The sequence below is a fragment of the Ascaphus truei genome, chromosome 18, assembly GCF_040206685.1.
Source record: "Ascaphus truei isolate aAscTru1 chromosome 18, aAscTru1.hap1, whole genome shotgun sequence".
Lineage (NCBI taxonomy): Eukaryota > Metazoa > Chordata > Amphibia > Anura > Ascaphidae > Ascaphus > Ascaphus truei.
In genome coordinates this window covers 21,381,942-21,394,191 of record NC_134500.1, presented here as the reverse complement: position 1 = coordinate 21,394,191, position 12,250 = coordinate 21,381,942, and the positions used below count along the sequence as shown (strand labels likewise).

General features: G+C 40.4%; 1 protein-coding gene across 3 annotated transcripts in view; it reads left to right on the top strand.

The window, feature by feature from the left end:
- Window positions 1-12,250, top strand: part of THSD4 (thrombospondin type 1 domain containing 4) — a 531,228-nt gene that overhangs the window by 60,191 nt on the left and 458,787 nt on the right. The window lies entirely within an intron of this gene.

The following is a 12,250-nucleotide window of genomic DNA, read 5'->3' as shown; positions in this document are numbered from 1 at the left end:
ATTTAAATGCCTTCAGGGAAGGGTTTGACCTCTGTAACCGCCGTGCCCCCCGCAGAAAATCTCGTGCCCCCGCCCCCAGTTTGTGCACCCCTGGTCTAGCCACACTGCTGAATCTATTAGGCCGTGATTATACCCAAAGTGGCGGAGCGCATGACTCCTCATGCCGCCAAAACAATTATCAGTTTTCCAATAAGCGCGCACTAAGTGCACACGACTGTGCGCGTGATTGAGGTGCCAAGCGCTGAGAATTTAGAGAGAATCTGTAAAATTGATTTTCAGGAGCGACGGCCCGTCACGTGAGCAGTTCAGTCAATGAGGGCGAACCGCTCGTGTGATGTCATGGCCACGCCTCCGGCACGCCTTTCATCGCCCTGAGGGAGCGCGCACACCCGGCCGCCGCCGGTATAATCAAGGCCTTAAGGTTTGGGGCTGTGGATATTAGGGAGTGTGTTATGTAAGTTTATCATTAAAGTTGCTAACAGACCAGTTAAAGGGAATATAAAGGACTGGTTTGTTCTGATGTACTGTACATTAAATTAGCTTTAATATCATTTTTTGTTATTGTCAGGTCCTAGATTTAAGAATTATTCTACAGTAGATCATTTCTCATCTAAATCCAAAATACGTCTGGATTGCAGTCATTATTCAGAAACTCTAATCCTCAGAACCCTTTTCTTAGTCAAGTAAATGATTGCTTACCTTGCAGACCAATGAGATAGTTAAGTCTTCCATATACAATTTTTGGTAATGTACATTAGAAGACCAGAAGGAGGAATTTGCTGATACTTCTATGTCTTGTAATATTTGGCATCAGATTCTAAACAGGAGATAAAAACAGCTAAAAAAAAACCCCCATGTGCTGTCACTCTTAGCAACAGCAAAGCAGTCTGGCAATGTAGAAATGCAGCTAACTTAAACATTAGTTTAATGGAGATAAAAGTCAGTGCACATTTTTAACTCCTATTGTTTAGCTGAAATTCGACGGTAGGCGCTTAATAGGCAGGGGGATCACCAAGGAAATGTTTTACATTATTCTTTAGGGTGCACAGAGCTGTGTAGCACAATGATACAGACCCAAAGAGCAATAGGTCTAAAGCAGCGTCAGTTTCCTATACTCGGGGTGGGGGTGGGGGGTTATGTTTTTAGCATGCAATGCCTAAAATTACTTTACATGCTGAGGTGCTAATTAATTATAATTAGAGTGAGCATACTCTTCCAGGGACACATGTCGCGAGCGACGACCGCGCATGAGCAAAAGTTGAGTACTGACTGCGAAAGAAAAGCGAGCTCTGATGTTCATTTGTGAACGAAGCTTGCTGGCCGCGCATGCGTGTTCGGAGCTTTCTGTTCACGCGTAAGGCCGAGTTCAGGGTGGCTGCTATGGGCCATGCGCGCGCACGTCTGTCGCAAGTTCGGGTTGTTCAGTGGGAGTGTTCACACTGAAAACTCCACCGGCGGCAAAGTGCAGCGTTGACGCTGCTACACTTTGCCGCTGCAACCCGAAATTATATTTGGGGCGGCAGTCGTGTCACGCGAGCTGGTTCAGCAAACCGGCTCCGTGACACATTTGCCCCACCCCTAAAACGCTGTGACCCAACTCCTGCAGCCTGGACACATTTTGCCAGGCTGCAGGAGCACGCAGGGGAGGCGTGCACGGCCGCAAGTGTCCGTAGCAGCCACCCTGAACTTGGCCTAAGAAGTTTGCCGGTCAGCGAGTGCATACCACGAACAAAAGGCGAGCATGCACGAAAAGCGAGCACTGACCACGCATGCATGAACTAAGCAAGCCCGCCGCACATCCGCGTATGGAGTTTGCCAGCCATACATGTGTGTACAGAGCTTGCCAGTCAGCGAGCCCAGGTCGCGCATGCGCGGTTGGTGCTTGCCAGCGATTGGTGCTTGCCAGCCACCCATGCGCATACCCTACATAGTAAACTATTATGTATAGATGTTGTAAAGACCGATTTTCCTATGAGTACTATCTCACTCCATGTCATTATGAACAGCTGATCTAGACATGCATTAGAATCCCCAAAGCTATGTGAAGTACCCCAATCTGCTTTTCTTAACCGGAACAACTTTGATCCAATTCCAAATGAACTCTTCATCCACAGTAGCTTGAGCTCCATTAATAGTTTTATTCCTCACCATTTAGTGTCTTGCCAGATTGACTAATTGTTTTTCAAGTTGGTTAAATGTGATGCTTCTTTCCTAAGCAGACGAGGTGAATGCCAGCTTGGCCCTGGTGATAAAAATGACATTAACAAACAGTAGAAAAGAAACAAAGGTGTAAGTTGATACGTACCTTAATATATATATCCATCAGTAATACTGTACTTCATTTAAATCCCACTACTTCTCCTATAATAATGATCAATGCAAATGACCTTTACATAACATTAGGTGAAACATAGTGTACATTGCATTTTAACATCAAGATATATATGAGAAAATGCGTAGAGCTGTGACGTCATCGCGTTTGTGTTGGTGTATTTGGAGTCCCTGGCTTTCCTGCTCTCCGGCTGGCGGTAATTTCAAGTGTTAGCAATCATTTTATGAGGGAGCAAAGGACGTGCAGGAATTGGATGCCTTTATATCTTGCTGCCAATTCATGGTGAACCTGGGCTGTTTATATCCACTCTGCAAACCTAGGACTCACCCTACCACCGCAGATGACCACAATAGAGATCTCTCCCACGAATGGTTCTGTTTGAAATCCTGTAAGTGCACATTCTTATGGGTTGCTGATTTTTTAAATAAATGTACCTTATTTTTTACTCAGTTACGTGCTATGGAGCATGCGCTTTTGTTTGTTTTTTGTTCATAGATTCCAAAAGTGGTTGGCTATACCACTCCCCTTAAAGCTGCAAAGACGCTCCCTGGATCTTCTATTGGGACTATATTTCTCTCTGGATTTTTTGTTTGAGTGGAACATTCAATTTGGATTTTCCTTTTTTTTTCACTATCACGTTATGGTTTGTAGATATTATTAGGTTAAATTGTGGTAATTTTAATTTATTTTAATATTTTAAATATGTTATTATAATTTATCATTTATTAGGGTTATTTCACATCCTCTTTAGTGCTACTTAATTTTTGTGTTGTCTTTGATATATATATATATGTGTGTGTGTGTGTGTATGTGTGTATATGTATATATATGTATATATATTACATGCAAATGAGCACACCGTAATATTTCCATTTGATATATAATGGGTTTTTTTATGCATTAATTCCATATGTATTGGCACTTGATAGTGTACAAATCTTTTTATGTGTTGCCAGTAACACAGATGGAACAGTAAATATCTGAAGCAGGCACTGGTAAAATATTCTAATCTGTTTTACCTGTGTGGTCCCAGACTGGAGCATTCTTAAGTCTTCAGTCCTTTCAGATAGCACTGCTTTCATAACCCTAGGACATTATTGTTTAAAGAATCAAGTGTTAAAATAACTCATGAATACTACTGATGACAGCTTAGCATTAAAAGGTCATTTGGGGAGTCTAAGGTTGCCTTACTGTTATATACGGCTTAAAGTTTTAGGGAGATGTCTTCAATAGTCATTTTTATTTTTAGCTGTTAAACTATTTGTGAGTGGATGAGAAGAAAATATTGTCAGTGCTGGGTTTTAATGGCTCGGAATGGAATAATCACATTTGACTTTTGAAACAATAGATGGATTGCTGGGGCTAGGGGGGATTAAGGTTTTTATGGTCTTTGATGTGGATCACACAGCTGGTTTCCCTTGTTCTTTGAAAGGTGGGATACTCTAGGCTCTAAAGGCACAATGGTGGTACAGTAGATTTCGTCAACACTTCACTTTTTTAAACATGGGAACATTTGTTAAAACAGTTTACTCGTATATGTTTCCAGTTAACATACATATTCTCCAGTTATATTAACATTATTGGTCTTGGTGAAAACTTAAATGTATACTCTAGCTTTTTTTTTTTTTTTTAAATCCTTGACTATTACCAGAGCCATTTGGAACAGGCTTCTCTTGGGGGTAGTTTCAAGGAAGCACAATGGGCGTGATCATGCAAAATCTGACATTGACATGACTGGATATTTGGCATGATCACATGCATCTGAAACTTTCATGAAACAACCAACTACTGTCAATCTATTCAAAAACAGCTGCGTCTTCTGGAAAAAGGAGATCATTCTATAAACAAGGGTTGGATGAAACCAACCATTGACTTGAATAAGCGTTTTCCGGCTTATAGTCAACTAGAATCGGTCCCTAAGTGGTTTAAAAATCAGTTCACGAAGCAATGGAAGGAGTTATAAACAAGCTACAACTGTGACAATGAAATTCTATAATATAGGGTGCACCTTTTTTCTATAGGGATATAAAAACAACAGTATTTAAATACATGAATGTTTGAGAACACAAAGCCCATCTTTTTACTATGAGATCGAAATGAATTGACAAAACTATGGACCCTTATTTCCAAGTTAAGATTAAGATTTCCACAGTGAGACATTTTTAAAAGAAGTGAACTATGTATTTTATAATATTACGTTGCTTCTAGAGTATTATTATGGGAATATACCAGGCATAGGGCAGTTGGTCCAGTTGTTGCTAGAACAGATGGGAAGATGCATTTTGTTATATGCATGGAATGATCAGCGTTCTGGAACACTTAACAGAGACAGGATTCTATGAGCCAGCAATATCTTACTAATTTGGCGACATATGAGACTCAGTGAAACGTGTAGCAGGAAATGACATTTAGGAACATAGGGCCTTATTCTATTATTTATTTATTTATTTATAAAATGTTTTACCAGGAAGTAATACATTGAGAGTTACCTCTCGTTTTCAAGTATGTCCTGGGCATAGAGATAAGATGACAAATACATGGTTAGAAATACAGTTACATAAGTGAACAGGGTATACATTATATACAAGACGTAACATGCACAGTTAGAGAAAATATATATTATAGGCGTATGTAACAGTAGCAGACCAGATTAAAATGTGATAATATTCTATAATAAAATCCCCATTGAAGTAAAAAAAATCCCCATTGAATCATATAATGTAGAGGTAATCTAAAAATGTGTGATACATTATTTTACGTGAAGGTGCGCTGTCGCAAAAGTTGCTTGACCTGAGAGAGGAGAACTCTTGTTAGCGTGTCTTCTAATATCAATTGTTAATCCAAATTTAAAAAAAGTATTGCCTAATACTGAAGCACTCCTATTAAATAAAATTATACAGGTAGTCCTCGTTATCCAACGTTTCACTTTACAACGAATGGCATATCCAACTCTTTACAATGCAACCCTAAGGGCCGTTTTTTTCTACGCCGGAATGCGTTATCCGACGCCGAATTTGCATTATCCGCCGCTCACCGCCGCTGATTAACATGGGACTCGCTTTACAACGGTTTCACTATCCAACGCTACTTCCAGAACGGGTTCCGTTGGGTAACCAAGGACGGCCTGTACTGGACATTGACCTATTGCATGGGTTATTGCTTACAAACTCTGACTCAACCACAACTTTTTTTTGCTACTCAGAAAGGGCATGTTTTTTTTATGGCTGGCGATGACTTGGTGTGAACATTTTGCACATTAGTAGTCCTGGGTTAACTACAGTAGGGAATGCGGTGACTTTATAAAACAGGGTAGCTGTATTCTGCACAACAACCGGTTTATAGAATTTTTTTTTTTAAAACAATATTTTAACTAGCAACATATATAGTTCCAAATAATGAAAAATACTGGAAAACTTGATAAATGATGCATGCAATTGGACATTGTTATACAACTAGAAAAAGGAAGGAATCGGAATATATGGGAACTCAATCTCCCTTTACAAAAAAATACAAAAAAGATAATTCCTCAGAAATGAATTTATTACTATATAAAAAAAATGTTTTATTTTAAATCACTCTGTAGACATTTAATATAATCGACAATTAAAAAAAATAGGATGTCACCAATCTGAATCAGGTCTGTAAACTGCATAGAAATACAGTACTGTAGGTGTATATTATTACATGAAATATAAAGCTGTAAATACCGCTCTACAATTACCGTGGTATAATTGGTATAGAGTTGTTCAGTCCATCTATAAAAAACACACAAATCCCAAAAGTTGACAAAAGAGTGCATGAAATTCTAAATTGAATGTGGACTCATGTTCTGTGCTTGAAGGCGCACGTATGCATCCAGATCTCCATCTCCGGACATACTGTATTGACCTGACCAGCTTGAGGCCGCGGGATTTCCTTGAGCAGGGAGAGAGCAGGGCTGTTGCTAGGGGGCTGGGCAGCTTCCTCCATCCTGATTGGCTGCTGCTGGATAATGTAGCCAATCAGGAGGGTGTCACGAGCCTGGGGGTGGGGCCAAGGAGAGGAGGAAACAGCATGGAGCGGAGAGAGATGAGACAGGGATGTGTGTGTGTCTCGAGCGCTTCGCGCTTTTCACCATTTGACTCCAGTATTTTTGAAGAAGCCACCTAGCAACCCTACAGGTGATTTTTATGCTTGAATAAAAATATTTTCCAGATAACGTGCAGCACTCATCATCGTACAATTGTACAAAACCACATCATGCTGGATAAGTGCTAAATGCATTGAAAAAAAAAGGATTGGTGTAGCCTTGCACTTGACGTTCCCTTCTTCTATGTACGCAATTTGTCACATGAAATTAAGAAGTTAAGTAAAACCAAAAGCAGACTGAATTACAAAAGCAATATCCTTTGTCAATAACTTACCTCCGGTCCCCACCCTTAATTCAATGTCATACACTAGAACGTTTTGTTTTCTTAAGCAGCAGTGCCACACAATGTAGCTGGCAAATACCTTAAATATGTTACTCTCAGTGCTTCTCTTTTCATTTGCTCTCATCCGGGAGGTGGCGTTTGCCCTTGGTAGGGGACTGACAGCATTTGAATCGCAGGGCAGACAGGTCATAGCCATTCTTTTCTTTCCGGGTATTTATCTCCCTGGTTTACGTCAAAGAAGAAAAAAATAAATGAAACGAGCAGACAATGAGCACTGGATAATGGAAAAGGTGGGGGGTCTGTTTGTTGAACTCAAAGATGCCGTCACTCTAAGAAATTGTGAAAAATGCACTTTCCATTCATTATAATCGGGGATGTTGTAATGTTTGTTTTATTTTCTAGATTGTATGAAATTGCCCAATGTTTTCCTGGCTCCGTTATCATTTAGATTTTTGATCTATTTATTAAATGCATAATTAATTATTTTTAATTAGTATGTTAAGACGCTAAATAATGTTATTAGAGATTTATTATTTCAATATGTGGCATCATTAAACACCAGTCTCTAGTTGAATCTTTGCATTTTTTTTCAAGGTGATATGATCCATGTGTATTCCAGGCAAAGTCCTGGTACTCTGCGTAGGCTCATCAATGTATAGTTTCCACCCCCTTTTTCTGTAGATCAGAGAAGTAAAAGGGTGTGTACTTACTGTACAGTATTAATTGGTGTTGAGCCATAAGACTCTATATAACCATTCAGGTGTCTTATGGTTAAGCACTGCTGAATAAATATGGAACTAAATCCTGGCCTGGGCCCTTAACCTTGAAAACGTATTTATGTGTAACCATATAATTACCACCTATATTTTCTAGTAATAGCATTCTCTTGATCAGTGCACTCACTCTTTGTATTGTTGAAACATATAAAAAGTTGTCAGACACACCATTGTGGAGACATGTCCATGATTGTCACGGGGGGCCATTTGACATTAACAAAACGATTACTTGGGGTCAACAAAAATGGGGATATTTCATTTCTTTGCACTTTTCAGAAATGAAAGTAAGTGCCTTCAAGGGCAGCCAAGTAACAAGTTGGTGTTACTTCTAATAGAGACGTTCCTCTCCTTCGTTAGCTCACTTAGCCATTTTATTTTAAGAATGCACTGACATTGGATGTTCATAAAAATGTAGACATGTTAACTGTTCCCTTCATTTTTTTTATATTCTCAGGCCTACTGCTGTAACATTACTGTTACAACCTATGTAAACTCTGTGACATTCTGAGGCATACATTGGTATGTTGAGATAGTGTTTCTGGAATCTGAGGCCTGCTACATCTATATTCCTGAGTCCTAAACAGTGGGGCTCAGCTGATCAGGCCTATATGTTCCTTTCCCTCTTTAGGTAATTGGAAAAATATAAAATGCTGTATGACGATGTGTTCCAGAAAGAGGCATAAAGACATTCTCATTGATGCAGATTTCACACTCTTTACTGTCAGTGATTTATTTACATTTAAGATCTCTTTTGTTAGAAAATGTATTGTCTTCCAGATTTAATGATAAATACCCTCTTAGCTTAACATTACGTTGGCCGGGGGTCATCAAATCGCGATTTACGCTATCGCGGCAAAATCGGCCATCAACTTTAATTGGGAAAACGCCAATGTGGCCACAATAGTGCGGATCGCGTTTTGATGGCTCCGGTCCTAGTGAGGAGCACTGAAAAATGGATCACTGAAATTGACCCCTTCTACTAAAAACCTGTATTACACCCGCTCATGAATTCAATCTTCTGATATTTCAATTCCCTAGGATGAATTGTAGATGCAAAGTGGGAGAAAATATACTACAGCTCCAAACCCAAGTGGGCTTGGGGAGGACTCCCATATAGACCTTTAACAAAGCACAGGAGGGGAGAATATTCCAGAGAAGTGCTAGAACACGAGGTCATTCTTTGAAGCTGGAGGGTGACAGGCTGATGGAAACTGTGAGGAAGTACTTTGTTATGGAAAGGGCGGTGGGTTTGTGGAATAGCCTCCCAACAGAGGTGCTAGGGGCTAATACACTAAGGGCATTAAAACATAGTTGGGATAGACTTAAGGCTATCCTAAATTTAAAAGAGAGCCTAAGATATAATAGGTGCTCCAAGTGGGTTTGATCTGCCATCAAATTCGATTTTTCTGGAGTTAAAGTATGCAAAAAAAGCCCTCCCTACGGTGAGGTGAGGCTCCCTAACCCTCATCGCAGGCTATGGGCAGTGTTACTTATTTCACGGGCTTCTAACCAACAAATCTGTCATCATGGATATTTTAGGCATTACACATATTTCATTTTCCCCAAAGCAGCAGTTGGGATGAAAGATAAATAATTATAGAAGCTATTGCACCATCAGTCTATCAGAGGGGAAAGGGTAATTGCTAATTGAGTGACTGAAATGCTTTATTTCCCAGTGCTGTACAAACAGGATGTGAACTCTTGTTCTACAAACGCATTGAAAGTCCTTGAATGGAGGCCTCCCGGACTACACACCCTGAATCCAATTTCACTGCTTAGAATTACTGTCCCCAGACACAGCTGCTGCTTTGTGTTCATTAAAGCCATCATTTGCTGGTGTCACTCTCGTTTTTTGTTTTTTTTATACCGGGCCTTTGGCTACGTTAAAAACTGTTGCTGTTCATTTTCAGAAGTATTCCCCTTGTGTAACCTTATACCCTGCGTAGTGTCATAAAATATGCCACGCATTCCACACTGCGCCTCTCACGTTGACCTCAGATAATGCGGAATATTTCCCTGGTTCCATTATTATAATTATCATTATTTACCAGAAGGGGGTGTGGGGGAGAAATGCGGTCCTGTCTTTTTAAGGACTCAACCGATACTTAACTCCTTCACAGCTGGAAGTGTCTTTCCAGCAATTATTGTTCAGTGAGTAGTGACCAATGATTTGAACTGCGTAATGATTGTGAGCGTTAAGTCGGAGTGGTAGTGGCAAAGTTATGGATCACGGCACTCAAAAAAACTTAAAGCTTTACAAAGTTAGCAGTGGTTTTTTTTTTGCTAGATCCAGTAGAATTTTAATATTCATTTGAAAAGAATGCTATTATAGTGCTAACACCGTACACTGCAAAAGTTAGCAAAACATTGTTAAAATATAGTTGTGATGTTGCAGCTTTTACACCTGATGAGATCCGAGTCTGTCGCACATATCTGCACTTGTCTATTTATTTTGTCTGGTATTCATAGGATTACAGTACCATTGGTCTATTTTGCTACACTTACAGAGATATTTTTCATTATGTTGCTATCAGCGAGACAATGTTGCTATATATCCACTGTACAAGGGGTGTGCAAAGTTTTGACTCTGCGCCCCCCCCCCCTGCCTTCTCACCTCCCGGCTCGCGCCTCCTCCCCCCCCCCCCCTCCTGCAAGGCTCAGGCGACAAATGACGTTGCGGAGTCACGTGGCATTATTAGACGTTGGTTACCATGGCGACACATCGCCGAAGATCATGTAGAGAAGAAGCTGCAGAGGCCTCATGCGGTCACCCCAGCACGTTATTTAAGTGCCTTGGGGGAGAGCGTGGGACCTTTGTAGTTGCCGCGACCCTCCTGGAAATTCTCCCGCCCCCCCCCCCCCCATCTCCACTTTGCGCACCCCTGCATTATACTGTCCTACGTTTGGTAGTATGTATATTTGAGTGATGACTAGAGATGGGCATTTTTTGCGGATTTGGATCCGCCTCAGATCGTCCCGTTCCTTTTCTCCGCGGATCACTCTCCAAGAGAGTGATTCGCAATTTTGGATTTTTGAGAGACTGGCCTTTCGTGTGTTTGTGTGTCTGTGTTTGTGTGTTCCAATGTTCCTCCAAATAAATTATGGAGACATTCATGTGCTGAAAAAGGAACAAACCTGAGGTACCTGGCTGGGAGATATGCTAATGGTACGCAAAGTATGTTTCAATGAGTCCCATCCCACACTTCCTAAAAAGATATCCATACCAACTATATAGAGTTGATAATAAACCTAAGGCACCAACCTAATGACTGGAGAGGTGTCAGATCCACAGGGGCTAGAACCCCCAACCCATTGCTTTTCTAAGACACTGCTCACACATTGCTAATCTAGCTATTAGTGTAACTCAGGTGTGCTCCACAAGGAACATGAAACTGTCAACCAAGAAGTAGAAGTGGTCTGCTTTTAAAGGGAGCCAGAGGGAGAGAGCTACTACAAGTATACTGTATGCACTAAGTTTGGTGCTACATGACGGATATGCACAAAAAATGGCTACGGTATAACAGAACAGAACTCTGAGTGTGACAGATTTGAATAAAGCCACTCAGATTTGTAAGTATGCAATCAACATACGGATTTTAGTGTGCTGGATGGATTTTGTCAAAATGATCCAAGGAATTCCGGGAAACGGCTTTTGACAATTTAGCCTGTCACTAGATCCTGGCTGTGCTTCTATCTTACATTGTCACTGCTTACATAGGGATAGCATATTAAGTTTTTTACTATAACAATATATATTTGTAGATGCTAAATACCTATGACATGCGTCGAAGGGGAGGAGAGTTGTTAGTAAACAGCTTTTTATTTCACGGGCCCACGTTATGTTCTTGATAGTACTTTACATCTGGCGAAGAGGCGCTGACCCCCAAAATGTTGTGACTCCATCTTGTCACTTGCCTAGTGTGCGTGGCGGAGAACCTACAGGTAGTTTTATACATTAGGTAAAGGCACGCGCCCAAGGAGAGCCGACACAAGGATTCGAAGGCAGTGACATTACTACGGAGTTCCACCTTCAGGCGATTTGCCTTAAGCAGACGATTTAGTTCCGAAAATAAACTCTATTTTATACTCCTACGCTGCCAGGGGAGTCAGTAGCACTCTGCAAATATAATTTGATGACATTTGTACTACCATGAAGAATGAATAGCACTTTAGACTCAATAACCTTTTTTTTTTTTTTTTTTTTTAAATATTCTCTCTTTGATCTAATGACAGTCGTATTACCTACACTTTGTGTCCATATATGAGTGATATTTTGGGAAAATGAATAAGAAATGTAAACCTCGTTAATCCTTCCCGTCATGACACTGTGTATCCCTGCTGCTTATTCAGTTTCAATGATATCTATTATTTTCTCATCTCAGTACAATTTACCTTATTGCTGCAAAACATACTTAACTTCAAGAGTTTAATTGAATCTTTTTATAGAGCTCTTCATAATCTACATGTTTGACAAGAGTCAAATTGTTGATTCTCTTTAGCTGGTAATGTCAGCACAAGTTGGGGCTTAGATGGATGACTGCATTCATTTCAACAGGTGGGATCTAGAGTCCTTTAAAAAAAATCATTCATATGAAGAGTACACAAGAGAATCATTTGCAATGAATAGTTTATTTAGACCCAGAAAAGCTCTGTTCTGTTCCTTAAGGCTAAGGCCCCAGTGTGCGGGCACTCACACAGTGGGGTGCCTGGTAGCGCCCGTTCCCGGCAGC